The 27,685-nt window shown below is 44.7% G+C and overlaps 1 protein-coding gene across 2 annotated transcripts in view; it reads left to right on the forward strand.

Moving 5' to 3' along the window:
- XRCC2 (X-ray repair cross complementing 2) overlaps nucleotides 1–21,608 on the forward strand; it is a 165,612-nt gene extending 144,004 nt beyond the window's left edge. Inside the window, exons 4-5 of one of the 2 annotated variants that reach the window (XR_008617302.1) lie at nucleotides 16,938–17,079; nucleotides 20,534–21,608. The gene's annotated coding sequence lies outside the window, so the exon portion shown is untranslated. The other variant, XR_008617301.1, reaches the window with a different exon arrangement.
- The last annotated feature ends 6,077 nt before the right edge of the window (nucleotides 21,609–27,685 follow it).

Genomic DNA, 27,685 nt, shown 5'->3' on the forward strand with positions numbered 1-27,685 from the left:
TCTTTTTGAATTATGGTTTTCTCAGGGTATGTGCCCAGTAGTGGGATTGCTGGGTCATATGGTAGTTCTATTTTTAGTTTTTTAAGGAACCTCCATACTGTTCTCCAGAGTGGCTGTATCAATTTACATTCCCACCAACAGTGCAAGAGGGTTCCCTTTCCTCCACACCCTCTCCAGCATTTATTATTTGTAGATGTTTTTTGATGATGGCCATTCTGACCGGTGTGAGATGGTATCTCATTATAGTTTTGATTTGCATTTCTCTAACGATTAATGATGTTGAGGAAGTCAGGGAGCCTGATTCCTCCAGCTCCATTTTTCGTTCTCAAGATTGCTTTGGCTATTTGGGGTCTTTTGTGTTTCCATACAAATTGTGAAATTTTTTTTTCTAGTTCTGTAAAAAATGCTAGTGGTAGTTTGATAGGGATTGCATTGAATCTGTAGATTGCTTTGGGTAGTAGAGTCATTTTCACAATGTTGATTCTTCCAATCCAAGAACATGGTATATTTCTCCACCTATTTGTATCATCTTTAATTTCTTTCATCAGTGTCTTATAGTTTTCTGCATACAAGTTTTTTGTCTCCTTAGGTAGGTTTATTCCTAGATATTTTATTCTTTTTGTTGCAATGGTAAATGGGAGTGTTTTCTTAATTTCACTCTCAGATTTTTCATCATTAGTGTATAAGAATGCCAGAGATTTCTGTGCATTAATTTTGTATCCTGCTACTTTGCCAAATTCATTGATTAGCTCTAGTAGTTTTCTGGTAGCATCCTTAGGATTCTCTATGTATAATATCATGTCATCTGCAAATAGTGACAGCTTTACTTCTTCTTTTCCTATTTGGATTCCTTTTATTTGTTTTTTTTTCTCTGATTGCTGTGGCTAGAACTTCCAAAACTATGTTGAATAAGAGTGGTGAGAGTGGGCAACCTTGTCTTGTTCCTGATCTTAGTGGAAATGGTTTCAGTTTTTCACCATTGGGAACAATGCTGGCTGTGGGTTTGTCATATATGGCCTTTATTATGTTGAGGAAAGTTCCCTCTATGCCTACTTTCTGCAGGGTTTTTATCATAAATGGGTGTTGAATTTTGTCAAAAGCTTTCTCTGCATCTATTGAGATGATCATATGGTTTTTCTCCTTCAGTTTGTTGATATGGTGTATCACGTTGATTGATTTGCGTATATTGAAGAATCCTTGCATTCCTGGGATAAACCCCACTTGATCATGGTGTATGATCCTTTTAATGTGCTGTTGGATTCTGTTTGCTAGTATTTTGTTGAGGATTTTTGCATCTATGTTCATCAGTGATATTGGCCTGTAATTTTCTTTTTTTGTGATGTCTTTGTCGGGTTTTGGTATCAGAGTGATGGTGGCCTCGTAGAATGTGTTTGGGAGTGTTTCTCCCTCTGCTATATTTTGGAAGAGTCTGAGAAGGATAGGTGTTAGCTCTTCTCTAAATAAATGTTTGATAGACTTCGCCTGTGAAGCCATCTGGTCCTGGGCTTTTGTTTGTTGGAAGATTTTTAATCACAGTTTCAATTTCAGTGCTTGTGATTGGTCTGTTCACATTTTCTATTTCTTCCGGGTTCAGTCTCGGAAGGTTGTGCATTTCTAAGAATTTGACCATTTCTTCCAGGTTCTCCATTTTATTGGCATAGAGTTGCTTGTAGTAATCTCTCATGATCCTTTGTATTTCTGCGGTGTCAGTTGTTACTTCTCCTTTTTCATTTCTAATTCTATTGATTTGAGTCTTCTCCCTTTTTTTCTTGATGAGTTTGGCTTATGGTTTATCAATTTTGTTTATCTTCTCAAAGAACCAGAAACTCAGCTTATTTGAAAACAATTTGCTTAATAAAAATTATTTCATTGCCTAAATCCTGAAGTAGATAGCGCCAATGGAGAAAATCTTAAGTGAGAGAGTTTTATGAGGTTAATTCAGTAACAATAATAGCTGATATTTAGTGGTGCCAGGAATCTTACGTACAGCATATTATTCCATTTTCACAAGAACCCAACTAATATATGTCTTGGTCAGTTCAGGCTGCTCTAACAAAGTACCATAGGCTAGTTAGCTTAGCAGGTTCTGGAAGCTGGAAGTCCGAGATCAGGGTGCCAGCATGGTCGAGTCCTTACAAGGGCCTCTCCCAGGTTGTGAGTGGTAGTTGTACCCTCACAGGGCAGAAGGAGTGAAAGAGCTCTCTGGGGGTCCCATTTCTAAGGGCATGAATCCTGTTCATGAGGGCTCCACCCGCACGTCCTAATTACTTCCCAAGGCCCCACCTCCTAACACCATCACGTGGGGGTAAGGATTTCAACATATGAATTTGGTGGGGACACAAACATTCAGTCCATAAGAATATAGATATATTTACCTCATTTTACAGGTCCGAGAAGTAAATAAGGTTAAGCAACTTCCCCACAGTTACACTGTGTGAAAGAGAGGAAGCCTTGTCACTCTGATTTGCAAATCCATACTGTGGACAACACTGCCTCTCAACAAAGTGTTTGTTTACTTTCCTTTATTTATTTATTTTTTTTGCAGTACGCGGGCCTCTCACTGCTGCGGCCCCTCCCGTTGCGGAGCATAGGCTCCGGACGTGCAGGCTCAGGGCCATGGCTCACGGGCCCAGCCGCTCCGCGGCACGTGGGATCTTCCCGGACCGGGGCACGAACCCGTGTCCCCTGCATCAGCAGGCGGACTCTCAACCACTGCGCCACCAGGGAAGCCCTAGTTTCCTATTTTAAAAATCATATAACTCACTTACCTTTCCTGGATCTCAGTTTTTGCTTTTGTAAAGTGAGAAGGTGGACCCATCTCTAAAAAAAAGTAATGATTTATGAAATTCTCAAATAAGCTTGTCACTTCATTTTTGTAGATTGCATCTGTCCATTTATAGATAAGATAATGTTGCATGCCATTTCTGCAGCAAAACAAAGACTTACATCGTTTATACTTCAATTATTGTTGCTTTAAGTCAGAATTGCAAAGGCTATATCAAACCTCACAGGGTTTTAAACACAAAACGTGGAAATATCACATAAAAGTCTGGATTTCCAGCTTGATGGGAAAATTGAAAGACCAGGCACTGCGTGTTCCACATTGTAAAATGGAAATAACTACCCCGAGGTGAGCAGCAGAGACCCTCATGCGTCCATTGTAGTTCCTACCCCTTCCTGCGATTCCCCCAACACTGAGGCCGAATTTGGCCTACTTCACTCATTATCTCAAACTGCCTGTCCTTATTATAGTCGTGTGAGTTTTCAATCCCTGGTGTAAGAAAATATACAGTTTTTAGGAAGGGTAACAATGTGCTCCTGTAGGCTGCACTTGGATTTATATATGAAACTGCAAGAAGTCAGTGTATTCATGGATCCGACTGACATGAAATTAGAAAGACCTCCTACTTCAATAATGCCCACATATGGTTGTCAGGGACTCCACGTGAAAAACGTGCAGGTCTGTGTTTGTTTCTGCTAGAGCGTCAGTTCTTAACCTTTGAGAATCTCTGGATATTGGCCTAGGAATATGCATTTTAACAAATTCCCTTAGGTGACACTTATGTATACTCAAGTTTTAGTAACATTGTCCTGGGAAAGCAAGTAATTAGCTTTGACTGTTAAAGTAAAGGCAGAAAGGTAATTCTTTAATTGGCAAACTGTTTTCCTTGCAGTGGTCCTCCGGCAGGACATATTAAATTGGAAGAAAAGTCAGAGGAGAAAAAAGATCACTCCTAGATGGAAAGATCAGGGACGGCTCTTGATGAATACATAGGATGCAGACGTGCGGAGCGGAAGGAAGGGTGTTTCAGGGAACAAAAACTGCGTGAGCAGAGGCTCAGAGGCAGGAAACTTGGCAGCACGTCCAGGGAAGGGCAAGCCGTTTGTTTTGGTCACCGTAAAGCATTCCTTAAAGGGAGTCATGGGTATAAGCTTGACCAAGGCACACAGCAGCTGGAAGGTTTCTGAAATGAGGGCTGATATGATCAGAACGGTATTTGGGAGAATTTGTCTGGCATGAGTAGAGTGGAGAAAACAAGAGGTGCTTTAATGATGTTTAAGCCAAAGGGACAGTACTGGGACAAGAAAGTAGGAGAAAGATCTGGAGACACTCTGGGGGTAAGTCATAGACTGGACTCGCGGCAGTTTGGGTGCAAAGGCCAGAGTGAGTCAGACATGGCCCCAAGGCCCGGACAGGCAGTTCTCAACCTTGGCTGCATGTCTGAATCACCTGGGGAACTTTTAAAAGTGCTGACGGCTGGATCGCACTGCTAGAGATCCCGATATAACTGATCTTGGATGGGGCTCATGCATTTTTTTTTTGAAGTAACTTTTTTTTTTTTTTTTTAATTGGGGTATAGTTGCTTTACAATGTTGTGTTAGTTTCTGCTGTACAACGAAGTGAATCAGCTACACATATACCCATATCCCCTCCCTCTTGGACCTCCCCCCCACCCATCCTGCCCCTCTAGGTCATCGCAGAGCACTGAGCTGAGCTCCTTGTGCTCTACAGCAGCTTCCCACTAGCTATCTATTTTACACCTACATTTTTAAAAAATACATTTATTTATTTTATTTTATTTATTTTGGCTGCGTTGGGTCTTCGTTGCTGCGCGCGGGCTTTCTCTAGTTGCGGCGAGCGGGGGCTGCTCTTCGTTGCAGTGCGTGGTCTTCTCACTGCGGTGGCTTGTCTTGTTGTGGAGCACGGGCTCTAGGAGCGCAGGCTTCAGTGGTTGTGGCGCGTGGGCTCAGTAGTTGTGGCTCACGGGCTTACTTGCTCCGCGGCTTGTGGGATCTTCCTGGACCAGGGCTCAAACCCGTGTCCCCTGCACTGGTAGGAGGATTCTTAACCACTGTGCCACCAGGGAAGCCCTACACATACATTTTTAAAAAAAAATATTTATTTATTTATTTGGCTGCGCCGGGTCTTAGTTGCAGCACGTGGGATCTTCGTTGCCTCATGCGAAATCTTAGTTGCGGCATGTGGGATCTAGTTCCCCAACCAGGGATCAAACCCGGGCCCCCTGCATTGGGAGCATGGAGTCTTAGCCACCAGACCATCAGGGAAGTCCCATACACATACATTTTTAAAATAAGGTTTCCCCCCCATGCCATCCAATATGCAGCTGAGTTGAGACACCCCTAGCGAGAGCGTAGCTGAAATGGAAGTGTCATAAGTCCAGTCACGGACAGAAACTGGGAACACAGGACATGTTGGTTGGGGAGGAAACAGACAGTCCTTCTGGGCTTAGGGAGTCCAAGGAGTTGGTGGCATTTCCAGGTAGAAGAGCCCAGTAAATGTTGGAATTGCAGACCGGGAGGTGCTGAGAAGGTTAAATCACAAAGGTAGACCTAAGAATTCAGTGCTTAGAGGTGCTAAGTGAAAACGGCTGTTCTGAATATTGTTTGAAAGTCGGTCGGGCATTTGGCAAACAGTAAGTTACAAAATTGTCCTGGGAGACAGAGAGAGATAAAGATGGGCCCGTGCTAGAACTGGAGGGGTATCAGTACACAGGGACTCGAGAAAGCAGACCATTCTAATGTTTAGCACTTGAACTCCCTCCTTCCCTCCCTCCCTCTCTCCCTCCCTCTCTCCCTCCCTGCCTTCCTCCCTTTTTTTTTTCTTCTCTCTCATTTTGAGGATTTTCATGTTAGGAAAAGTAGAAAGTGCTGAGTTACACACTTATATAATTAAATTCCCGACTTGGACCACTTTGGCCTCTATCCTGCGTTGGCTTTCCCAAAACATTACACCATCCCTTGAGAAAAAAACTGCTCTTTGCAATAGGTGTGGAATTGACTGTGGAGATTGCCAGGTACATTGGCCAGGGAATGCTGGGACTCAGCTGAAACTAATTAACCTCTCAGACAGACAGCAAGAAGAAATCCAGCAAGTTCTGGGGCTTGGTCATGGAGACCAGAATTCACTTCTATTTGGGAAAACGTTGGCCTGTCCATTGTGTGTTAGCTGTACAGTCAGGTCACTGATCCGGGTTGGAAGGAGCCTCTCCCTCCCCTTCTGCTGACTCTCCTGTGGTTGTGTTGAAGGTGTGGCCAGGCTTGGCCTCAGAACCAGGCTGTCGTTACTTTTGCACAGCGACTTCTTCATGGGCAAACACCTTTATTAGTTTTCTGTTGGGGGAGTTCCTGAGGGGAGCAGATTCTGAAGTGAGTGTAGGGTCATCAGCCATGGAGAAGGAGGTGTCGACTGGCCACCTCTTCGCTCTCGGAGGAGGTGAAGGAGCACCTTTTGGCACCTTGGGGTCGTAAGAGCCACCTCTGCCTACATAATAATTGTGAGTGAAGCCAGCCATGGCTAAAAACACAAAACACACACGCGCGCACACGCGCACACGCGCACACACACGCACAGATAAGTCAGTTTTGCCAAGGGGTGACCTGGATGCAGCCACAGAAAGCACCACGAAGGATGACAGGATCTCATCCATTTGTCATCCAAAGGCACATTTGTGCCCAGTTCTCTGGGACCCAGAGAACAAGGTTGAGATTTCCGTGGTGGCTCATATTGACATAGACTTTCAATGCATCTGGATTTAATTGTTATACGATTTTAAAACCCTATGATTGGGACTTCCCTGGTGGCGCAGTGGTTAAGAATCCGCCTACTAATGCAAGGGACACGGGTTTGAGCCCTGGTCCGGGAAGATCCCACATGCCGCGGAGCAACTAAGCCCGTGAGCCACAACTACCGAGTCTGTACTCTAGAGCCTGCGAGCCACAACAACTGAAGCCCATGTGCCACAACTACTGAAGCCCGTGCTCCTAGAGCCCGTGCTCCGCAACAAGAGAAGCCACTGCAGTGAGAAGCCCGCGCACTGCAATGAAGAGAAGCCCCTGCTCGCCGCAACTAGAGAAAGCCCGCGTGCGGCAACAAAGACCCATCGCAGCCAAAAAAACCCCTATGATCTTGTTTTAGCAACCCCATGCTCACCTCAGCCCTGAGAAGTGTGTAGGGCAGGGCCTGGTGGAACCTCACCTTACTAAAGAGAAAACCCAAATGTGGAAAGTGGTGAGTGATTAGCCCAAGGTCACACAACTAGTTACAGCCAAATCGAAATTGGAGAACAGATTTCCGGGATATAAGCTCTGAACCCTTTTCATAATGAACAGTGTGAGTCGGCATATACGGGCTTGTTCACAATCATCATCTATTCTTTAACCTGTGAGCACACTTTGAGCAGATTCTCTTTCCTACCCAGTTTGAGCCTATTCTTTTTTTAAAGACTTCTACTTTTTTAAATTTAATTTTTATTTTTGGCTGAGCCGTGGCATGTGGGATCTTAGTTCCCCGACCAGGGATCAAACCTGGTGCCCCCTGCAGTGGAAATGCGGAGTCTTAACCACTGGACCGCCAGGGAAGTCCAGAGCTTATTTTGAATGAAATAGAGAAGCAATTTAATAGAGCCCTGGCTTACTGAATTCGTAAGTTAATTGTCTAACCTACATTTTAAAATATTTGCTACTGGGACTTCCCTGGCGGTCCAGTGGTTAGGACTCTGGGCTTCCATTTGCAGGGCGGGCACGTTTGGATCCCTGGTCGAGGAAAAGCGATCCTGCATGGCATGGCTCGGCCAAAAAGCAAAAAAAAAAATATGCTACTCTCCTCACTTAGTAAATGTCCTTCATTGTGACTGGAAAACTAAAAAAGTCCTCAGGTCCTTTTTTTCACCAAAATGGTCACAGCTGTAGTAAAACAGAGCCTTACCTTACTGCCCGCTGCACGCCAGCCTTCTGCTTTGCAGTGGAGACAGGACAGAGGGCAAAGGCAAGGGCAAGGGCGGGGCGGCAGGGGGTGGTGGTCCCTGTGTCATGAATTCTCTGTGCTAGTGCCAGTGAAAATCAAGTCAATGAATAAACACAGTAAATACAGATTGGGATAAATGCTTTTTAAAAAGTGCCCTGATGAAAAAGAGGGGACTTATTATCCCCAGGGTGGATTGGGTGTAATTTCTTCAGAAAAGAAGGTAATGAAGAGGTAATTAAGGTGCAGATTTGGAGGTTGGAAAGGAGACAGCCAAGTGTTTAGACAGGTCATTTGTATCAGTCGGCATGGGCTGCCTTACAGTAGACTGGCTCGCCTAAACATTTATTTTCTCAGGGCTGTGGAGTCTGGGAAGTCCAAGATCAAGGTGCCAGCCGATCCAGTTTCTGGTTTTCTGGGTCCTGGCTTTCAGAAGGCTGCCTCCTTGCTGTGTCCTCAGATGGCAGGAAGAGAGCAAGCTCTCAGGTGTCTCTTCTTATAAGGACACTAATCCTATCGGATCAGGGCTCTACCCTATGACCTCATTTCCCCTTAGTTACTTCCCAAAGGCCCTATTTCCAGATGCAGTTACACTGGAGGCTAGGGCTTCAGCATATGAATTTGGACAGAAGTAATTTCAGTCCATAGCATCATTTAAGCTTTCTGTGCCTCAGGGCTTCCGCAAAATATAATTCCTATGAGGCCTAAATCAAAAGAAGTATAGTAGAAGGTCAAAGTTGACCCAATGTCATTTGCTTATGCTGATTGATTTCCTCTGAGTTTATATGAACTGATATGGATGCCAAGCAGTTTTTTTGGTTTGTTTTTTTTTGAAAGGTTTGCTTTAGTCCAACTAAGCAATTTAATATTGAAATAAGGAAGAGATTGTTGCTTGCACATGCAGGCTTTTTCTACTGAGGCAAAAAATGGTGATATTAATTTATTCATTATATGTACCCTTACCTTTTCCAAAAGGGACTGGAGGCTGCTACAAAATGAAATGGAGAATTCTTTGGTTCAAATTCAAAATTCTTTGACTGCAAAAAAGGCCCAAGTCAGGTTGGAATTTGTCTTGTCCTTTGTCATTGCTATACTTGTCCTCATTTTTAATTGTACCTTCTTGAGACTCAACTTCATCTTTCACTATAGGCAATGCGAGAAACGTGCCAGGACACATGGCTCTGCTTTGCGTTCACTCACAGATGTGAGTTCAAGTGCAGTTGTTGGCCGGTGGTGTACGTTTACTTTCTTGTAGATGCCCCGGGTAGGCGTGATGCGATTCCTATACATTAAATAAAAGGAAGTATGAAGAAGATCATTTAGGGTATGCAGCAGATCTGCTATTGTCTTACCTTCCTCACTTCTCATAATCTTCTAAGTCGGTTTTCATGACGCTGTTGGAAAGTCCTGTCTAGAGGTAGGCCTTAAAATGGTTTTTTACAAAATTTAAATAGAGCCATCTGGCCAAAAGCTTCTGAAAACACAGCTAACTACTCTAACCAGACCCTTCCTTCTTTCCTCTTGAAGGCTGTCCCCCTTTCTGGTCCCACCACTTGTCTTACTAGTACCCAAGCAACCTCCTATCCATCCTTCTGATTCAAGGGTAATCACCCAAGGGTCTCAGTAAGTACTGCCACCTCCTCCAAACTACTCCACACCTTCTGTTATGGGCTGCATTGGGTCACCCCAACACTCATGTTCAAGTCTAACCTCCAGGGCCTCAGAATGTGACTGGTTTTGGAGATAGGCCTCTCAGGAGGTAGTGAAGTTAGAATGAGGTCACTAAGGTGGGTCCTAATCCAATCTGAGTGGTGTCCTTATAAGAAGAGATTCAGACAGAGACGCAGAGGAACGAGAGGACACATCAAGAAAGCGGCCCCCCACAAGCCAATGAGAGAGACCATTGACGAAACAAACCCTGCAGATGCCTTGATCAGACTTCCAGCCTCCAGAATTGTGAGAAAATAAATGTCTGCTGTTTAAGCCCCTCCACCTGTGGTCAGTGCTTCATTATGGCAGCCCTAGCAAGCTGATATAACTTCTCAGATGCTCTGGATCATATACTCATCCTTCTTAAAAGGAAGTGGGGGCCAACAAGCTTTAAGAGCTACAGCAGGGGAAAATATTATATGCCATCCTTCTCTGCTCAAAGCTGGTATCACAGATGTGGCATCAGTAGAACATGTACTTCAAGTTTCTTTTCCAGCCCTGGGAGTAGGCTCTGCTCAGCCATCTGTCCTCTCTCACCCAGTCCCCTTGAGACCATTGGAAAACATTTTTGAAATCTGCAGATGGTAACATCTATAAAGGTAGTATAAGCTTTTAGTTTCTCTCATGGAACTAAAACTCAGTAGGTACATTCTCAGCTTGATTTTTTTTCAATATTTATTTATTTATTATTTTATATATTTATTTTGACTGCACCGGGTCTTTGTTGTGGCACGTGGGATCTTTAGTTGAGGCATGCAGGCTTCTTCGTTGTGTTATGCATGCAGGATCTAGTTCCCTGACCAGGGATCAAACCTGGGCCGCCTGCATTGAGAGCTCGGAGTCTTACCTACTGGACCACCAGGGAAGTCCCTCAGCTTGATTTTTAATTTTTCCCCCTGGTTCTTAATTATTTTATCTTCCTTTGTTTATATAAGTACTTTATGATCACTAGAAAATTTTTGGAAATCCAGAACCACTACTATTTTGCCATATTTTCTTCTAGCCTTTTAAATATACTTATAGAATACTTTAATCGATTAAAAATCTGAGACAGTATTTTAACTCCTAAATATGTTTTGTGTGTGTGTGTGTGTGTGTGTGTGTGTGTGTGTATGTATGATTCTGGGGGGTTTTTTGTTTGTTTGTTTTGGTTTTTTGCAGCGCCTCACAGCTTGCAGGATCTTAGTTCCCCAACCAGGGATTGAGCCCAGGCCTATGGCAGTGAAAGCGCCAAGTCCTAACCACTGGACCGCCAGGGAATTCCCCGAAATATGTTTTTGTATATAATTTTTTTTGGCTTTTTCTTCATCTGATATGGTATTGAGCCATCTTATTAAAACTTTCATAAACATTCTGTGAAAGTACAATTTTATTTAAACTTTTCCCCATTGTTGTATCTGGACTCTGCCTCAGTGTAACTCTGCTGAGTTGGTCTGCTTCACACGCCCAACAATCATCAAACACATAATCCGTCTGAACACAAACTTGGCACCTTTTCTAGTGTGCTGCTCTTCGTACTGGGTTTGTTGTTGATTTTGATGATGATGTTGTCCTGGCTGGAGAGTGTGGGCGGTGGCTGTTGTGTGTCTGTCTCCCTTTATCTGTCCTTAGTGCTATATCCATCTTATTTCTCTCTCTCTTCCTATCACATTTGGTGCCTCAGTCTTGGCTGATTCTCCCTCTTCTCTGCCCTAGAAGGGGAATATTTCTTGCTGAGGTGAGAAGTCTGATTCCAATAGGGAGACACAGAGACCATGGCAGGAAAAGGCCCAAGAGAGGACAAGGTTGGGGTACAGTCAGGGAAAGGCAGAAAAGAAAGGACATCTGGGTACTTTTAGGACCAGTAATAGGCAAAGGTTAGTGCCATCCTATGCTATAGTAAATGAGAGCATTCACCTCATGCCTGAGTCTTAGAGGGTTCAAGGCAGCTTCAAGAAGAAAAGAAAGATGAGGTAGCAAATAGGAAACTAAAATATAATAACGAGGGATTCCCTGGTGGTCCAGTGGCTAGGGCTCCGCGTTTTCACTGCCAAGGATGCGGTTCAATCCCTGGTTGGGGGACTAAGATCCCGCAAGCTGCATGGCGTGGCCAAAAATAAAATAAAATATAATAACCAGACATAATTTAGGTAAAGCACTTAGAACAATGTCCAGCACATGGTCATTGCTCAGTAATGTCAAGACATTGTTGTCATTATCATTCTTGTTATTCTGTAGCCTTTGGGGGAGTCCCTTCTTGCACAGTCTTTCACAACTGACCACTACTCCTAGGTTCTACTAGCCAAGACTTTCAGTGAAACTCATTTGAACCAAGGCAGTGACTTTGTAAGTGGAAAATACGGCACAAAAAACATTATTTCCATTTTTAATTAAAAATTTAACTTGATACAACCTGAGCTTTCCCTGTACCAGGGGACCAATAAGCGGAATAATGGGATGCAGCCAGTTGCCACATATAATTCCACTAGCTTTTCATTTCTGAGCTCATTATATTTACTTAGAACAAAAACCTAAGATCATCTCTTCTTCCTAAGTCTAACTTCTCTCTGTGGTGAAGACTTTCACAATTGTATATAACCTAGAGCAGGTATTCCAAATACTCATTCCTCCAGTGGCCAGGTGGCTAAAATGGATGATTGCACTGAGCCCAACGTATAGCGTGTACACCCCGTCTAAAGGGGGCAGCAGCTAGTCAGCTAGAGCAGCATGTAACCAGACAAGAAATGAGCCATATTTGTCTAATCTTCAAGAGAAGCTACAATTCTGTGTATTTATCTGAAGTCTCCCATTTTTTAAATCTTGGAAACTAATTTTAAAATTTCTAAACATTGTGAGAGGCAAACAAAACACCTCTGCAGACCACTGGTTTGCAACCTTAAACTCAAGGCGTTTGCTTCCCACTCACAGAATCTGTCACCTCTTGGTTCAAGCTGAATTTCCAACCACACAGCCTAGGCTGAGCTACCCTGAGGATGTCTTTATCCTGTGGTAAAGCCCCTCACCCTTCTCCCCAAAAGAAGTAAAGAGGTTGCCTACTCTTTCCTTCTAGTCCAAGAAATGTACTACCAACTGAGAAATAAAACTGTGCCCAGACATTTGGGTAGGGAATTATAAAATCCTCCTTACAGGAGGGAATTATGCATGTAGTGTTTAGGCAAAACAGTAACTCCATTTATAAAGGTAATTAATTTCCCCACTCTATTCCAAAAGAATTTGCTAACAAGGGATATAACCGAAGAAATAATTAAGGCAGCATGTTTCTAATTTTCATATTTGAGGAGAGAAATGGAAGGAATTAGCTTTCTTATGAAATTAGAAGTTGAAAAAAAAGATGTGACACATCATATCGAAACACTCATTTTAAGAAATGCTGTTTTTAACCCTTTGTTAAAGGACTGAAAATATACCCCAAAGCAGCAAGATGATTGTTTTGGTATTGCACTTGTTTAAACTTAAAAATCTCTAGTTTTACTCATTAATGTGATATAATATATCTAGTTCTAGTGGCTAAATTCCAGCATGCAAGTTTTGTATAAGGGTATACAATTCATTCTCACGTTTTCAGTGTTTTCAGTAGACAATCTTGTGGTTCGTTTGTTGAAGAAAAACACATGCTTTTATTGTCTTACTAGAGAGTATTAACATTAAAAAAATATGACCCCCCCCCCAAAAAAAACCCCACTTTTCAGTCGCAATTAATTAAAAAAACTTTCGAAGTAAGAAAAGATACTACTTTTTTAAAAGTATCCCCAATGTGGGCTAAGAGCTTCTAACTCTGTTGGGTTGCCAATTGGTCAAAACAGAGGAAAACTATTCCTTTTGGGAATATTTATTTATTTATTTATTTTTTGCCCCACTGCGCATCTTGCAGGATCTTTGTTTCCTGGACAGGGGAATGGAACCCGGGGCCCTACAGTGAAAGCGCTGAGTCCTAATCACTGGACTGCCAGGGAATTCCCAGATTTTAATTTTTATAAAAAAGGTTGGGGAAAAAAAAGGTTGGACGTCTCTTTCCCAACCTTTTATTGATAATCCTATATTATAGAATAATAAATACTGTAGTTCTTCAAGCTAATTGATGATTAAGCCCCTGTGTTGAACTTAAAGGACATTTTACTTTTTTTTTTTTTACTTTCTCTAGTTTTCTTTCTTGATGGCCATGTTTCTGGTAAATGTAAAAAATGTACATCTGTAATTCTGTACATAGATGACATAGTATATTGTTTTCTTCCCAGTGTGGTAGCTAATATGTATTTAATTAAAGGCTGAACTTTAAAAGGAAAAAAAATTCTTATACTGATGAAATATGCATTTGGTAAAGTCATAAAAATGTTTGAGCACAATGCTTCGCGTATAAAAACATGCAAATGTTCAAGCACAGTGCTTGAATATATTCAAGAAATATTTGCTTAAAGAAATGTTATGTGAATGTAAAGGAATTTTTTCTTTGTTCCATTTCACAGAAGAATTGCAAAGAAACACTTCAAATAGTTGCTATGTCAAAAATTTAAATTTATTGTTCAAATTTTAACGTTTTTAATCTACATTTTACCCTTAGCTTATATACAATTTGGGAAAAGAGTAGAGGAGTTGGTCATTGTTACTTAAAACAATGCATCATCTTGTTCTGGGGGGAAATTAACATAATTTGAATGGCCAAGTAGTAAAAATTAAACAAAACATTGCATTTACTGTCCATTCAATGCAAAAATCCTAAACAGACTTGCATCGAGGAATATAATGAAGGGAATCAATACATTAACATAAGTATTGCTTAAATAGATTGTGCATCAAGATCCATTTTGAAGACCTAAAAAAGACGGATATGGCTCTACTGTGGATCCATATTGAAGAGAAGTGGACTTATGGTCTAAGCAGGAAAAATACACGGGCATTAATCCTACATGATGATGTTGGAGCAAATTTATAACCCCCGGACCTGGATGAATTCTGACTTCTAATTGAGGCTTTTATTTCATTTCATTCGCCTGGAAACAATCCGAGAACTACGTGCCCAGCTTAAGCCAGGAGCAGCGTCTAAACGACTAACAGGGCAGGGGCGGGGGAACAGCGCGTCCCCCGCCACCCGTCCCGCCGCCGGGACACAAAGCGCCCTCCTCGGCCCGCCCGCCTCCCGGCGAGTGAGGCCGGGTCCCGTCCCGGTGGAAACAGGTGACGGGGACGAAGGGCCGCGGTGCGACAGGGCGGCCGCCGCGGCGCGACAGGGCGGCCACCCCGGCTCTACTCGGCGGGCTCCGTCGGGGCCAGGCGGATCACCGCCCACGCTTCGCCGCGGCCCAGCTGCCAGCCGTCCGCCGTGGGGTTCGGACTGCTCTGGGTCGGCGAGCGCGGGATCCCTCCGCCGCCCTCGGGTCCTTCCGCGCCAAGTAGTGCGCGGCCGTCCCGCTTCCGCAAACGCGGGCCTGCGGGGACGCGCCCAGTGCCCCTCGATCCAGCGGCATGAGGAGGGCCGGGGCTGTGGGAGTTCACAACTTTGAAGGACCGCTCGGGAGACAACACATTTTCAACTGCGCAGCCGCCGTGGGCCCGGCCGTCAGGGAGCGGCGAGCGGAGGAGCGAGCGGCCGTGGGGCCGAGGAGGCAGGTGTCCCAGCCGCCCGCCCCGCCCCCATCGCCGGCAGGAAGAGGAAGCAGCCGGGCCTCGCGGGGCGGGGGTGCCCTAGCTCGGGGAGGCGCGTGACCTAGTTCGTCCCAAAGTGGATTTGACAGGTTGTCACCCCCGCACCCCGCCCCCACCGCCTCCGGGTTCCTCTCCCCCGGCGCTGGGCCGGACGGGCGCCCGCGCTCCCCGGCTCAGCCTCCCATTGGCCTTTACGCCGCCTGGCGCCCCGCCTTCGCCCCTGGCTCGGGTTCCCATTGGCCTAGAGTCGCCCAGAGCCCCGCCCCTTCTCCCCTCCCATTGGCTCCCGAGCTGCCTGGCGGCCCACCCCCGCACCGACTCATCCTCCCGTTGGCCTAACGCCCGCCGCCCCGCCCCGGTCCTACCCGGTTCGTTCTCCCATTGGCCTCACGCCCGCCGCCCCGCCCCTCCGCGGCCTCATGCCCGCCGCCCTGCCCCTCAGCGGCCCCTCTCGGGGAACCGAGCCCTGGCAGGCCCCTCCGCTGGCGGTGGCTGCGGTCGTCCTCAGTCTGCGGCCTCCATCCGCCTTCACGAGTCCCGCTCTTGTCCCTCGCCTCTTCTCCTCTCCCAGTATTTACTGTCTCTCTTACGTCTCTCTCCCCGCCCTGCTTCCGTCGCTCAGGGAGCCTGAGCCCTGAGCCCGGGGGCACCCCGTGCCCCCTGCCCCACCTACCCTGGGGCTCCGCGTTCAGCGCTGCCCGCACTCTCCCTCCTGCTCCTTTCCTCCACCCCTTTCCTCCTCTTTGCGTCACTTCGCGTTTTCCTTTCTTCCCTGAAATCGCTGCCTTCTGCAGGTTTCCTCCCGGTGTCCAATCCGTAAGGTCTTCATCGCGCCCCCTTTCCCCCCGCCACGCCGTACCCCTGAACTCAGCGTAACAGGGAGAGTCAGGGATAAACAAGATAAATATCAACGTTAATATGGTTATTGCTTTGCATTTTTGAAACGGAAAATGAACTGGAACGCCCAGATAAACCCAGCCCTGGGGTCAAGATTGAGTTCTTAAAGGGCCTTGTGAGACTGGAATGACAAACTTGACTAGCGCAGCAACGTAATCAGTTTTTTCCTGGGGAAGCTACTCTCATATCGGTTGTTTATACAGTATTGTTATTATAACCGTTTGGGGTGTGTGTGTGTGTTTAATTTGTGCCAGTTTTGTAAATGACTGCTTTTGACCGTGAGGATAAAGCTGAGGGGTCGAGCAAATCCCCACACAAGTCTTTTGGCTACAAACAGGAGAAATCCTTGATTATTCAAATGGGAAACTCCAATAGCTTTCCCAAGGTTATTAAAGAGGGTGATCTCAAACTTAGACGCAGGTTGGACTCCAGAGGTCCATCCGGAGACTCCATCATGCCTCATTAATATCCGCGGAAGAAGCAGACCGGTGCTTCCAGCCGCATTACCACCTGTCACAGGGGGTCTTTCTTTACAAAGCTCCTGCAGTGACCTCCAGGTTTCTGCCTTAGAGGATCCTGGCTTTCTTTCCAGCCTCTGGTCACTGCACAATGACCACCAAGTGCTTCTTGCCACAGGGCCTTTGCACTTGCTGCTGTTTCCTGACCTGTCTGGTTCAGCTGTTCTTCAGACTTTTCACGTGGCTTAGCCCATGTCCCCCCAGGAGGCATTTCTGACCCGGAATCTAATGTAGGACCCCTCCAGCCTAAGCAATTACTCTCTGTCACTTCACCCTGTTATTTCCTTCAGAGCATGAGCGCAGTCTGAAATCATCTTGTTTATTTACTTGTTCCGTTCTGTTCCCCTCCCCTCCCCTCCACCATTAAGAGTGAGCTCCTGGACACAGGTGCCTTTTCTGTGTTTTTTCAGAGCTGTATCTCCAGGGCACAAAGTAGGCACTCAGTACATCCTTGATGAATAAATATGAATGGTACATTAGCTGTGATCAAGTGAACTCACCAAACTGTCCTTCACGTCTGGTTCCGCCAGAATTGTAGCGACGCACCTACAGGTAAGTGAGGTGGGAAAATAGCTATTCTCTTGGTAGCTATTCTGTTTCTTTGTGCGCTTTATATCTGGCTGTTCTTTGAGAAGGAGAGTGAGAAACAAGGCCTGTTGCCCCAGGGCTACCCATTTGCCCACCTCTTCTCCAGCTGTCACAGTATGTTGACACTGCCTTGCCCTCTCCCTGACCCCAGGTGGGCACATACTTAGCTGGCAGCGCCTTCTCCTTAAGGAGTCTCCGTTCCATGTTGCCATCACACTCAGCTGGGGCCCTGTCATGGGTTCTACCTTAGGCGGGAAAGCAGAATAGGAGGAAGCCCCTTCCAGTTTCCCCTTCCCCCCTCAGACATACTGCTGGGGTTCCATTCAGCAGTGAGCCCTCTGCCTGGACCCCTGCACAGGGGCGCATCCTCTACTTTCTGAGGCGCAGAGAACCCCGGGTCAGTAGTTGGAAAGGTGAAATCTAGTCCTAACCGCCCCAAACAGGTGCTATGAGTCTGGCCAAATCTAGTAACTCCCTGGTTCTCAGTGACTTCATCGGTCTTTGCCTCTGTTGTTTGCTTATAGTTTTAGAGATGTAGACATCTCGTAGATTTCAGCTGCTCGAAACTATCAGCCCAAAGAAGAATCCTACGGCTTCCCCCTGGGGCACGAAGAGGCTGCTGGTGCAATAAAGCCAGTGCTTCCTAATTTATGTTCAGTAGGAGAGAGTGCACTTCCCGTCATGTGTTCCAGGCCAGAATCCTCCAGTTCACCCTGCTTGGACCGCCTGGGCCCGGGCCCAGCCCTAGACCAGTAACTCTGGCCAGGAGAATGGAAAGCCTTGATCAGGTTAAACCTACCAGCCAACCAGAGCATATCCTTAGAATGAGGGTGGGGTCGGCTCCTGATAAGTGTGTGTGGAACCGAAATCTACATCCTTTTAGATAGGGGGTACTTAGGGGGCCGGGTGCCGAGTAGGTATTCAGCAGTGCCCCTGTGAGGAATTAGCACAGGGCCAGCTAATAAATGTTAGCCATCGCTGTGGTCAGCAAAGACAAGATGGTGTGGGGGAATTCGCTTGGCAACCGAAGGCATTCATCTCAGATCCCTAATCCACTGCTAACCACTAGCTTTGTAACTTCAGACAAATTATGGAAGTGGTACCATTTTAGAAGTGGAGGAGGACTTAGAGGTCAAAGGGCTCAAGCCTTCATTGGGCAGACTTGGAAACTGATACCCCCAGAGATTAGTCTGGGTCTCGGTTTCTTCGTCTGTGAAGTAGGGCTGATAATACTGGTCCTGGCTTGTCTCACAGTTATTATGTGGATCAAATGAGGTAATGTTTCTACAGAGGGCTCAGGAAGGTAACAAAAATGCTGTTCTTATGCAAAGCATTTTATTTTCATCATTAATGTAGTCACAATGCCTTAATAAAAGGAGAAAGGGAGAGTACATTCAAAGGATAAGCTTACTTGGCTCAAAGAAATAAATAACACTTGCAAAAGAGGAAGAGAGGTGTGTGTGTGTGTGTGTGTGTGTAAAGGCTTCATCCAAAAGATAAATAAAAAGTAGTGAGGAAGAGAGGTGTGTGTGTGTGTGTGTGTGTGTGTGTGTGTGTGTGTGTGCGCGCGCGCGCTGTTAGGTGAGGTGGGGAAGGTGTAAGGTGAGCCCCTGCTATACCCTTCGGGACTGGTGTAGGGCATGGCTCTAAGGGTGGGAGGTTGGGTGAGGTAGTTGGTTATAAATTGAAGTTTTCTCTCCTTGAATGACTTTTCAGGAGAGGAGGGTCACTCACTTAGGAGGACAAATCTAGATTTCAGGGTAATCTTATATTTCTGTAGTTCAGCTCCTCTGCAAAATTGATGCCAAGACAGGATTGTCATGCAGGAGACTGATGGGAGGAAGTATCTATGAGGGAAGAAAGGGGAGAGAGTTGGAGGAGGCAGGGAGATCTGACCCCTGGGAAGGGGAGGCGGAGCAGGCGGAGCGGGAAGGCAGGTCTCTGCTTGCAGTGCTGCGCTGAGATGGCTTTGGCCGGACAGGCCGGAGTGCTGGAGCACAAGTTCCCTTCTGAGGATCCTGGTGGTGGGTTCCAAGGAAGGTCGCCGAGGCACTCGGTCTCCCTGCAACAGGAGATGAGATTGGGGTCCCACACCATCCCCTGAAGCTTCAAAACAGCTTCGTTCATTCCTTCACTCAGTACGCTGATCAGCTACCAAGTGTCACGTGTAGGCGGCTGCAGCAATGGAAGCATGTGACCCTTGTCTTTCCTAGCCATCTTCCATCTACTTTCTTTTTTTTTTTTTTTTTTTTTTTTGCAGTACGCGAACCTCTCACTATTGTGTCCTCTCCCTCTGTGGAGCACAGGCTCCGGACGCGCAGGCTCAGCGGCCGTGGCTCACGGGCGTAGCCGCTCCGCGGCATGTGGGATCTTCCCGGACCGGGGCACGAACCCATTTCCCCTGCATCGGCAGGCGGACTCTCAACCACTGCGCCACCAGGGAAGCCCCTTCCATCTACTTTCGAATACTTCTAAATGGCGAGTTTGCCTGATCGAGATTCCTTGCCTGTTGGCTGAGTTAAATCCTGGTATCCGGGTAGTTCTTAACACTGAGTTAGCACTTAATAAATGTTCAAATTGCCATAATAAATCCAACCGTACCCCACTATTACTTGAAATATGAACAGCTACATTTACTTCTAGAACTCTCCACTGTTTACTATGCAGAATGAGAGGAAATTTTAAACTCTCAGCACTTCTAGAAACCTGTTTATTTGGATAAGTTCAACATAAGAGTTTAGGGGAGTTCAGTAGAGGAAAAACTTTATGAAAGTAAAAAGCTGAAGAGATCAGTAGAGAGTGGAGAAAAATGAAAGAAGAGAAATTTAATTTATGAATAGGAAACCCAGATCTTGGGGAGGAAATAGGGAATTATCTTTCTGAAACTCCCAGGAAACAAACAAACAGACAAACAAAAGAAAACTTACCCAAGATGGAAAAGATGCAAAAGAATAAGGTTGAGCAGGCATTTCAGGAAGCCAGAGATGAAATAAAAGGCAAAGAAGATTAATTACTCGTTGTAATGAGAGCCCATAGGAATTGATGGAAAAGTAGAACCCGTGGGCAAAGAAATAAAGAAATGGATGAGAAATATACAATTAGGGGTTTGAAATAAGCCAGTGAAAAAACAACACAGAAAATAAAATATGGGAGGGAGGAGAAAAGCAATTATATCTAATGAATTTGTAATATAATAGAAAATGGAGTAAAAATGTAACAAAAAGGCACATAGGAATATTTTCTCTGAATAAATACTGCATTACTGGGAGTTCCCTGGTGGCCTAGCGGTTAGGATTCTGGGCTTTCACTGCTGTGGCCGGGCTTCAGTCCCTGCTCAGGGAACTTGAGATCCTGCAAGCCACGCAGCACGGCCAAAAACAACAACAAAATTTATTGCATTACTGTTTCTGTGTTTCAGATCATTGATGATATGCATTCTCTACTACTTAGTGCCTATCATAGCATAGGGCAAAGGAAAAATTTACACAGAAATAGGAAAACTGAATTTCTGACTGTGGCGTTAGCATATCAGTCTCTGTGGACGTCCCTGTGCGGTGTGGTGCTGCACATCCGAGTAAAGACTTTACATTTCAGTGAAGAGCTCATACAACTCAATGGCAAAAACAAACAGTCCAGTTAACAATGGGGAGAGGGAGAGACATTTTTTCAAAGACATACGAACGCCAACAGGTACGTGAAAAGGTGCTCAGCGTCACTAATCATCAGAGAAATGTAAATCAAAACCCTAAAGGGCTGTCACCTCACACCTGGCTACTACCTGGCGATTATCAAAGAGACAGCCGTAAGTGTTTCTGAGGGTGTGGAGAAGAGGGAACACTTCTGCACTGTTGGTGGGAATGTAAATTGGTGCAGCCGTTATGGAGAACAGTACGGAGGGTCCTCAAAAAATTAAAAGTAGAACGACCTTATGATCCAGCAGTTCAACTTGTGGGTATTTATCGGAAGAAAGCTGAATCACTATCTCAAAAACACGTCTATACCCCCATGTTCATTGCAGCATTATTCACAATAGCCAAGACATGGAAACAACCTAAGAGTCCATCAGTGGATGAACGGATAAAGAAAAGGTGGTATATATACACAGTGGGATCTCACTCAGCCATGAAATAGAAGGAAATTCTGCCATTTGCAACAACGTGGATGGACCTCGAGGGCATTACGCTAAGTGGAATAAGTCAGACAGAGAAAGACAAGTAGTATATGATCCACTTATATGTGGAACAACAACAAAAGACAAACAAAAACTAACTCAAATATACAGAGAACAGATTATCAGTTGCCAGAGGTGGAGACATTGGGGGTACATGTGGAGAGTGGGCAAAATGGGTGAAGGGGGTCAAAAGGTACAAACTTCTAGTTACCAGATACGTAAGTCCTGGGATGTAACGTATAGCGTGGTGACTCTAGTTGACAATATTGTGTATTTGAAGTTTACCAAAGGGAGTAGATCTTAAAAGTTCTCATCACGAGAAAAATTGTAACTATGTGTGGAGATACATGTTAGCTAATTGTGATCGTTTCACAATATATACATATGTCAAATCATTATGTTGTATACCTAAAACTAATACAATATTATATGTCAATTATATCTCAATAAAAAAAGACTAAATGTCAGTAACATCTGGGTGTATTTTGAAACGTTTTCTATTTAGTTTCAGGAATTAAGGCATGTGTAGATTTTTCTCAAATTAAAGTCTAGGGACTTCCCTGGTGGTGCAGTGGATAAGACTCCACGCGCCCAGTGCAGGGGGCCCAGGTTTGATCCCTGGTCAGGGAACTAGATCCCACATTCATGCCGCAACTAAGAGTTCACATGCCACAACTAAGGAGCCCTGGACCTGCAACTAAGGAGCCCTCCTGCCACAACTGAGACCCCGTGCAACCAAATACGTAAATATTAAAACAAAAAATCTAGTGTAAAAAAACATTGCAAGTCATTTTGGAAACTATTTTTCACGTGAAACAATATTGCAATGGATTATTACCTCTTTTGTCAACAAATTACGTTAATAAAATTGAAATAAAAGGAGGTTTTAGATCAAAATGAATGTAGGAATGCAATGTGAAGCACGGAGTATTTGGCATCTACGCAAGGAAGACTGAGGCTGGCTGATAGATCTCATCGCTTCTGGGGGTAGGCGTGGAGCAGGGGTGCAGCAGGGGTGCTCGTCCAGAGCTTGGGTGCTTCCCGGGAGGGTAAGCTCAGGTAAGCAGCCACACTGGGGCCCTCTGCAATGCTAGGTTCTGGAGTCAGTGGGCACGGGAGGCAGAGTACACAGGGGTTAAGATGTTTTAAAAAATTTATAATGATCCGGATGTGAAAATGTTTTCCGTTGTGCATTCAATGACGTTTAGAGAGGCATATCTGGCCTAAAATCACCAGGATCCACCTCTCCTTTCTGATGCATTCAGTGAATTAGAAGAAAACTTATAGAGAACCATGATTTTGTTTTTAACCTGTATAATGAATAAAACTGCATCTCAGATCTGTGCTGCAGTACAGAAAGATTGCCGTTGTTTTGCTAACCAGCCTCTATTCTCTCTTACTTAGCTCTGCAGTAACCAGTGGCAAGCTCTGTTAGTGACATGTGCTGGAGTGTCCAAATTCCTCATTCAGTCTTTTCATTTGTAGAAAGTTTGAATTCTCAAGTCCCAAACTCAAGGTGTTCGAAGTATGTATTTCTATAATTAAATGATCTTAAAATTTATTTTTCCAGCTCCCTTTCTGCCTGATGGTAGAATATTTAATTTAGTTAATTCCAGGTAAATTTAGTCCCTTCATGGTTTTTCTTGATCAGCCCAGACTAAAATCAAGTCAATTTTTAAAAAAATTTATTTTATTGAAGTATGGTTGATTTACAATGTTGTGTTAATTTCTGCTGTACAGCAAAATGATTCAGTTATACATATATATACATTGTTTTCATATTCTTTTCCATTATGGTTATCACAGGATCTTGAATATAAATTCCCTGTGCTATACAGTAGGACCTTGTTGTCTATCCAATAGTTTGCATCTGCTAATCCCAAACTCCCAGTCCATCCCTTCCCCACCCCCTCCCCGTTAGCAACCACAAGTCTGTTCTCTATGTCTGTCTGTGGGTTTGTTTCTGTTTCATAGATAAGTTCATTTGCATCATATTTTAGTTTCCACGTATAAGTAATATCATGCGGTATTTGTCTTTCTCCTTCTGGCTTACTTCACTTAGTATGATAATCTCTGGGTCCATCCATGTGGCCATAAATGGCATTATTTTATTCTTTTTTATGGCTGAGTAATATTCCATCATATATATACATATATGTACACATATATGTGTATATATACATATATACATATATATACACATATATATATCACATCTTTCTTATCCATTCATCTGTCAATCAGCCAAGTCAGTTCTTTTTTTTAAAATTTATTTTATTTTTGGCTGCATTATTCTTAGTTGCAGCACGTGGGATCTTTTGTTGTGGTGCGTGGGCTCTTCATTGTGGCGCGCGGGCTTTCTCTCTAGTTGTGGTGCAGGGGCTCAGTAGTTGTGGCTTGCAGGCTTAGATCTCAGACCATGGATCAAACCCACGTCCCCTGCATTGGAAGACGGATTCTTAACCGTTGGACCACCAGGGAAGTCCCCCGGCCAAGTCAATTCTTGATCTCCTCCTGAGGCACAGGGAGACCTGCCTGCTCTCCCTGGAGAGCCCTTTCTTCCCTGCCCCTCCCGTACTGTCATTTCTGCTCCATCCTGTTGGCACTGCTTGGGGGCTCCAGGTTGCAGACCAGAAGCAGAGACTCTCCTCTGTTTTCAGACCCTCAAACTTTCCTGGAGATTCTACTGCCTTTTTCCTCATCTCACTCCTTAGAGCCCATGAGGAGGTGAGCAGAGCCCCTCTCAGATCCTGCCGGCATCTCTCTCATTCTCCCCCAGCCATCTTCCTCTCCCCACCTTCCCCAGTTAGGAAGGGGATCTTTAGCTTGGTGGGAGGGGAGGTTGATATTTTGGGAGAAAAGTTGACTCAGCTACTTCTGGAATCACAGAGATTCTGGGGTTTCTGTGTCTACTGCAGGTTTTAGCATTTTAGCACTTTGGGGACAGCTTTCCCTGGGGTAGTTACCTTAACAAGGAAACTGAGTACAAGGGGAAATTTTCAATAAATCAGTGGGAAGTAGCCCATCAGTAAATACTTAACAATGCCACGCCCCTCACATCATGGTGAAGCATCACCCAGAGTTGGTCTCTATTCCAGAAAGGTTCAGGCAGAAATGGGAGCGGCCTGGGGCTACAAACGTGTATTTATGTCAGTCCAGCTGACAGGGTACAAGCAAGTCTTCTTAAACTAGTTTCATTTGTTCGCAAAAGAAATGGTTGAGTCCCGGAGCCCCAATCTTCCCTTTTCCTCACGTTCAGATGTCCCAGTTTGGAAGTCTTCTGTTTTCTCTCTTGAGTCTTAGCTTTCTCTATCCTTTGGCCTCTGCACTAAAGGGATTTCAGACTTGTAGGCCTAGAAAGCAGAGCTCCTGCTGTAAGGGGATCTCTTGAGAAAGGCCTCTTGGGAAAAGGTCCAGAAATAGACAAAGGGTTGGAACAGACTACTGACAGCTCTTTCTTGTTTCAATCTTCTTTTCACAGTTTGGAAGCAATGACTTTCGTCCCTTCAGGACTCCAGGATTTGTGTAGGTCCCAGTCTTGGGTCTGTGCTCACAGGTGCCCGGAAGTATGGGGTAGTTCTCCCAACTCAGCCCCAGTCTTCCCCACCCAGGCCAGCCACCATGTTCTTCACCCCCTAGGACTCAGAAGTTCTTGTTTTCAGTCCCTGTTTTCTCCTGATCTTATTTCTTTGCTCCCTGCTCGCTGGGTCAACTCAGAACCCCATAACACAATGTCACTAAATTGGAAGGTTTGGGGATAGAAGAACAGACAAGTCCACCGGCTGCAAGTTTCATAGAGAATGTGCTCTCGAAATTGTTTTTGAAATTCAGCTGCTTCTGGAGCTGAAGACAGCACATCTTGGAAGAAAAAGATGTAGCCAAGTCCTTGGGCCCTTGGAGAACTCGAGACCCTGCATCCTAGGAGAGCTTGATCCTGGAACCTTGGAAGCAGAATCCAGACAGACCTGGTAAAATTGAGGTCAAATTCTGGTCAATTTCTCCATAGTCAGTAGGAGAAAAGACACAACTTTATGTCTGATTCAGACATTTTGACACTTAGAATGCTTAAAGATGATGTTAAGAGGATACTTGATTTCTAGACATAATCAAGATAGAGCTAACTGGGAGTGTAGTTTAGATCAGTGCTTCTCAGACTTTAATATGCACGCACCCCAGTTACCTGGGGATCTTGTTAAAGTGCAAATTCTGACAAAGTAGGTTGTTGAGGGGCTGGGGGCGGCTGAGATTCTTCATGTCTAACATGCTCCCAAATGATGCCAGGGCCGCTGGTTCAGGGATCACTGCCAAGTAGCAAGAGTTTAGAAGGCAGGCTTTAGGATTGGCGATGACCCTCAGCTGATGCTAAAAAACCCCTCAACACCCAAACACTTTCAGTTCGTACTGAGCTCTCCCTTCTGCTCCTCTTCCCCAAGCCGTGTCTGCTAGCTGCGCACGGTAGTCAACTTAACCATTGTATGACGTTTCCTTCTCTTCTGGAACAGCTGATGCTCTTTATTTTCTATTTTTTGCCCGCACTGCATGGCATGGTGGAACTTCCCTGACCCTGCACTGGAAGCACGGAGTCTTAACCAACGTACCATCGGGGAAGTCCTAAAGCTCTTTAGATAACATGAAGGGAAAGCCAGCTCTGGCTCGATCAAGCAGATTTATCTGAAGGATACTTCGCAGTTTACAGAATTGAAGAGCTGGCCAGCTAGTCATGGGACAGATGGGAACCAGGGTGATTCAGGGGCCTCCTTAGCACAAGCTCTAGGACCTTGCCAGCTTTCCCATGAGATGCCTGAATTCTCTGGGTCTTTAGGTTTCAAATTGGGGTCAGATGTTTTTACCTTTAAAGCCCTCAGCATAAGCCAGTTAAATCTGTATCTGCCATATATTTCTTCATCACTTGTAAGGCTGTCCTTGCTAATTTTAACTTGTGTGTATATATACATATATATGTGTGTGTGTGTGTGTGTGTGTGTGTGTGTATGTATCTGTCTGTCTAGGGGAAAAGGAGGTGGTAATGTTACAGTATGATTTCTCCCGTTATCAAAAAAATCACTCGTATATCAAATTTATGGCACTTAAAAGATACTAAGTTACATGTTTGGCCTTCGTATGTCTTGGATCTATAACTAAAATGTTCTCTGTGAGCAAGAGCTGTCTTTATTTACTTATTTTATCTTGCAAAGTAAACATGCCTTTTTGTCTAATTTAAAAAACACTAATTGTAGGGACTTCCCTGGCAGTCCAGTGGTTAAGACTCCATGCTCCCAATTCAGGGGGCCCGGGTTCGATCCCTGGTTGGGGAACTAAGAGTCTGCATGCTGCTCGGTGTGGCCAAAAAAAAAAAAAAAACCAAAAAACAAACACTAATTGTAAATTTTCAATTTATATTTTGAGACATACTTTCTTCATAATCATAGGGGTTATAGCTCTGAAAACATCACAACAGAGGAATTTGGGGCAATAAAGTAATGAATAAGAGAATGGGTTTTCCTCTTCTATTTACTGTGTACATTTGGCCAATTACTTCATTTCTCTGAAGCTCAGTTGTGTCTCCTGCAACTGAGAGATAACAAGCTTCTTTCTCATAAGTTTGTTTTGATGATTAAATAAAATGAAGACAAAGTGCTTTTGAACTGCTTTAAAAAGTTACCTATCTCTATCATCATCACTATGGAATTTGAGACTCTATGAGAACAATACGGAACCCGAGAGCAGGGGAGAAATATGACAGCACTTAGTTCTATTCACTAAAATATAACGATGAAGACACAACAAGGAAAGACACGTCAAGGATGTTGTATAGATATAACTTATTACTATAAGTTAGTAATAACGAGTATAGTTCTATACATTTTCACCTGCCATCCTTTGTTCACTAACAACTTCTCAGGATTTCACTTCTGGGTTTCAAAGAATCTTTGCAAATTTGTTTTGCGTTGTTGCAGCTAATATGCCTGCTATAAGACAACTGTTTCTTGAGTCTGGTTCTCTCTCCAAATGCTTAAGCTTCTTTGTTTTGATTCTAAGAGACTGCGGCTTCCCATCACCTCAGTTCTGTCCCTACATTCAGCTCTTTTCCCAGAGGCAGAGTAACTTGGATGGTTAAGTGGGAAAGGTTGAGTAACATGTTCCCAGCTCTGCTCAACTCCTCTGTACTGCCCCGGAGTATCTGGGCATAATCACAGCCTGGCCAGGATAACCTGGAGCTAGGTGCTCCCCAGCACGCCTCACCTACACTGGAACTGTAATGCGGTTCTAAGGTGTGTGTTCTTATCTTTTGTTATGTATGCCAAGGATGCTTTTTTTTTTTTTTTTTTGCAGTACGCGGGCCTCTCACTGTTGCGGCCTCTCCCGTTGCGGAGCACAGGCTTCGGACGCGCAGGCTCG

Source organism: Physeter macrocephalus, chromosome 5 (genome assembly GCF_002837175.3).
Source record: "Physeter macrocephalus isolate SW-GA chromosome 5, ASM283717v5, whole genome shotgun sequence".
Taxonomy (NCBI): Eukaryota; Metazoa; Chordata; class Mammalia; order Artiodactyla; family Physeteridae; genus Physeter; species Physeter macrocephalus.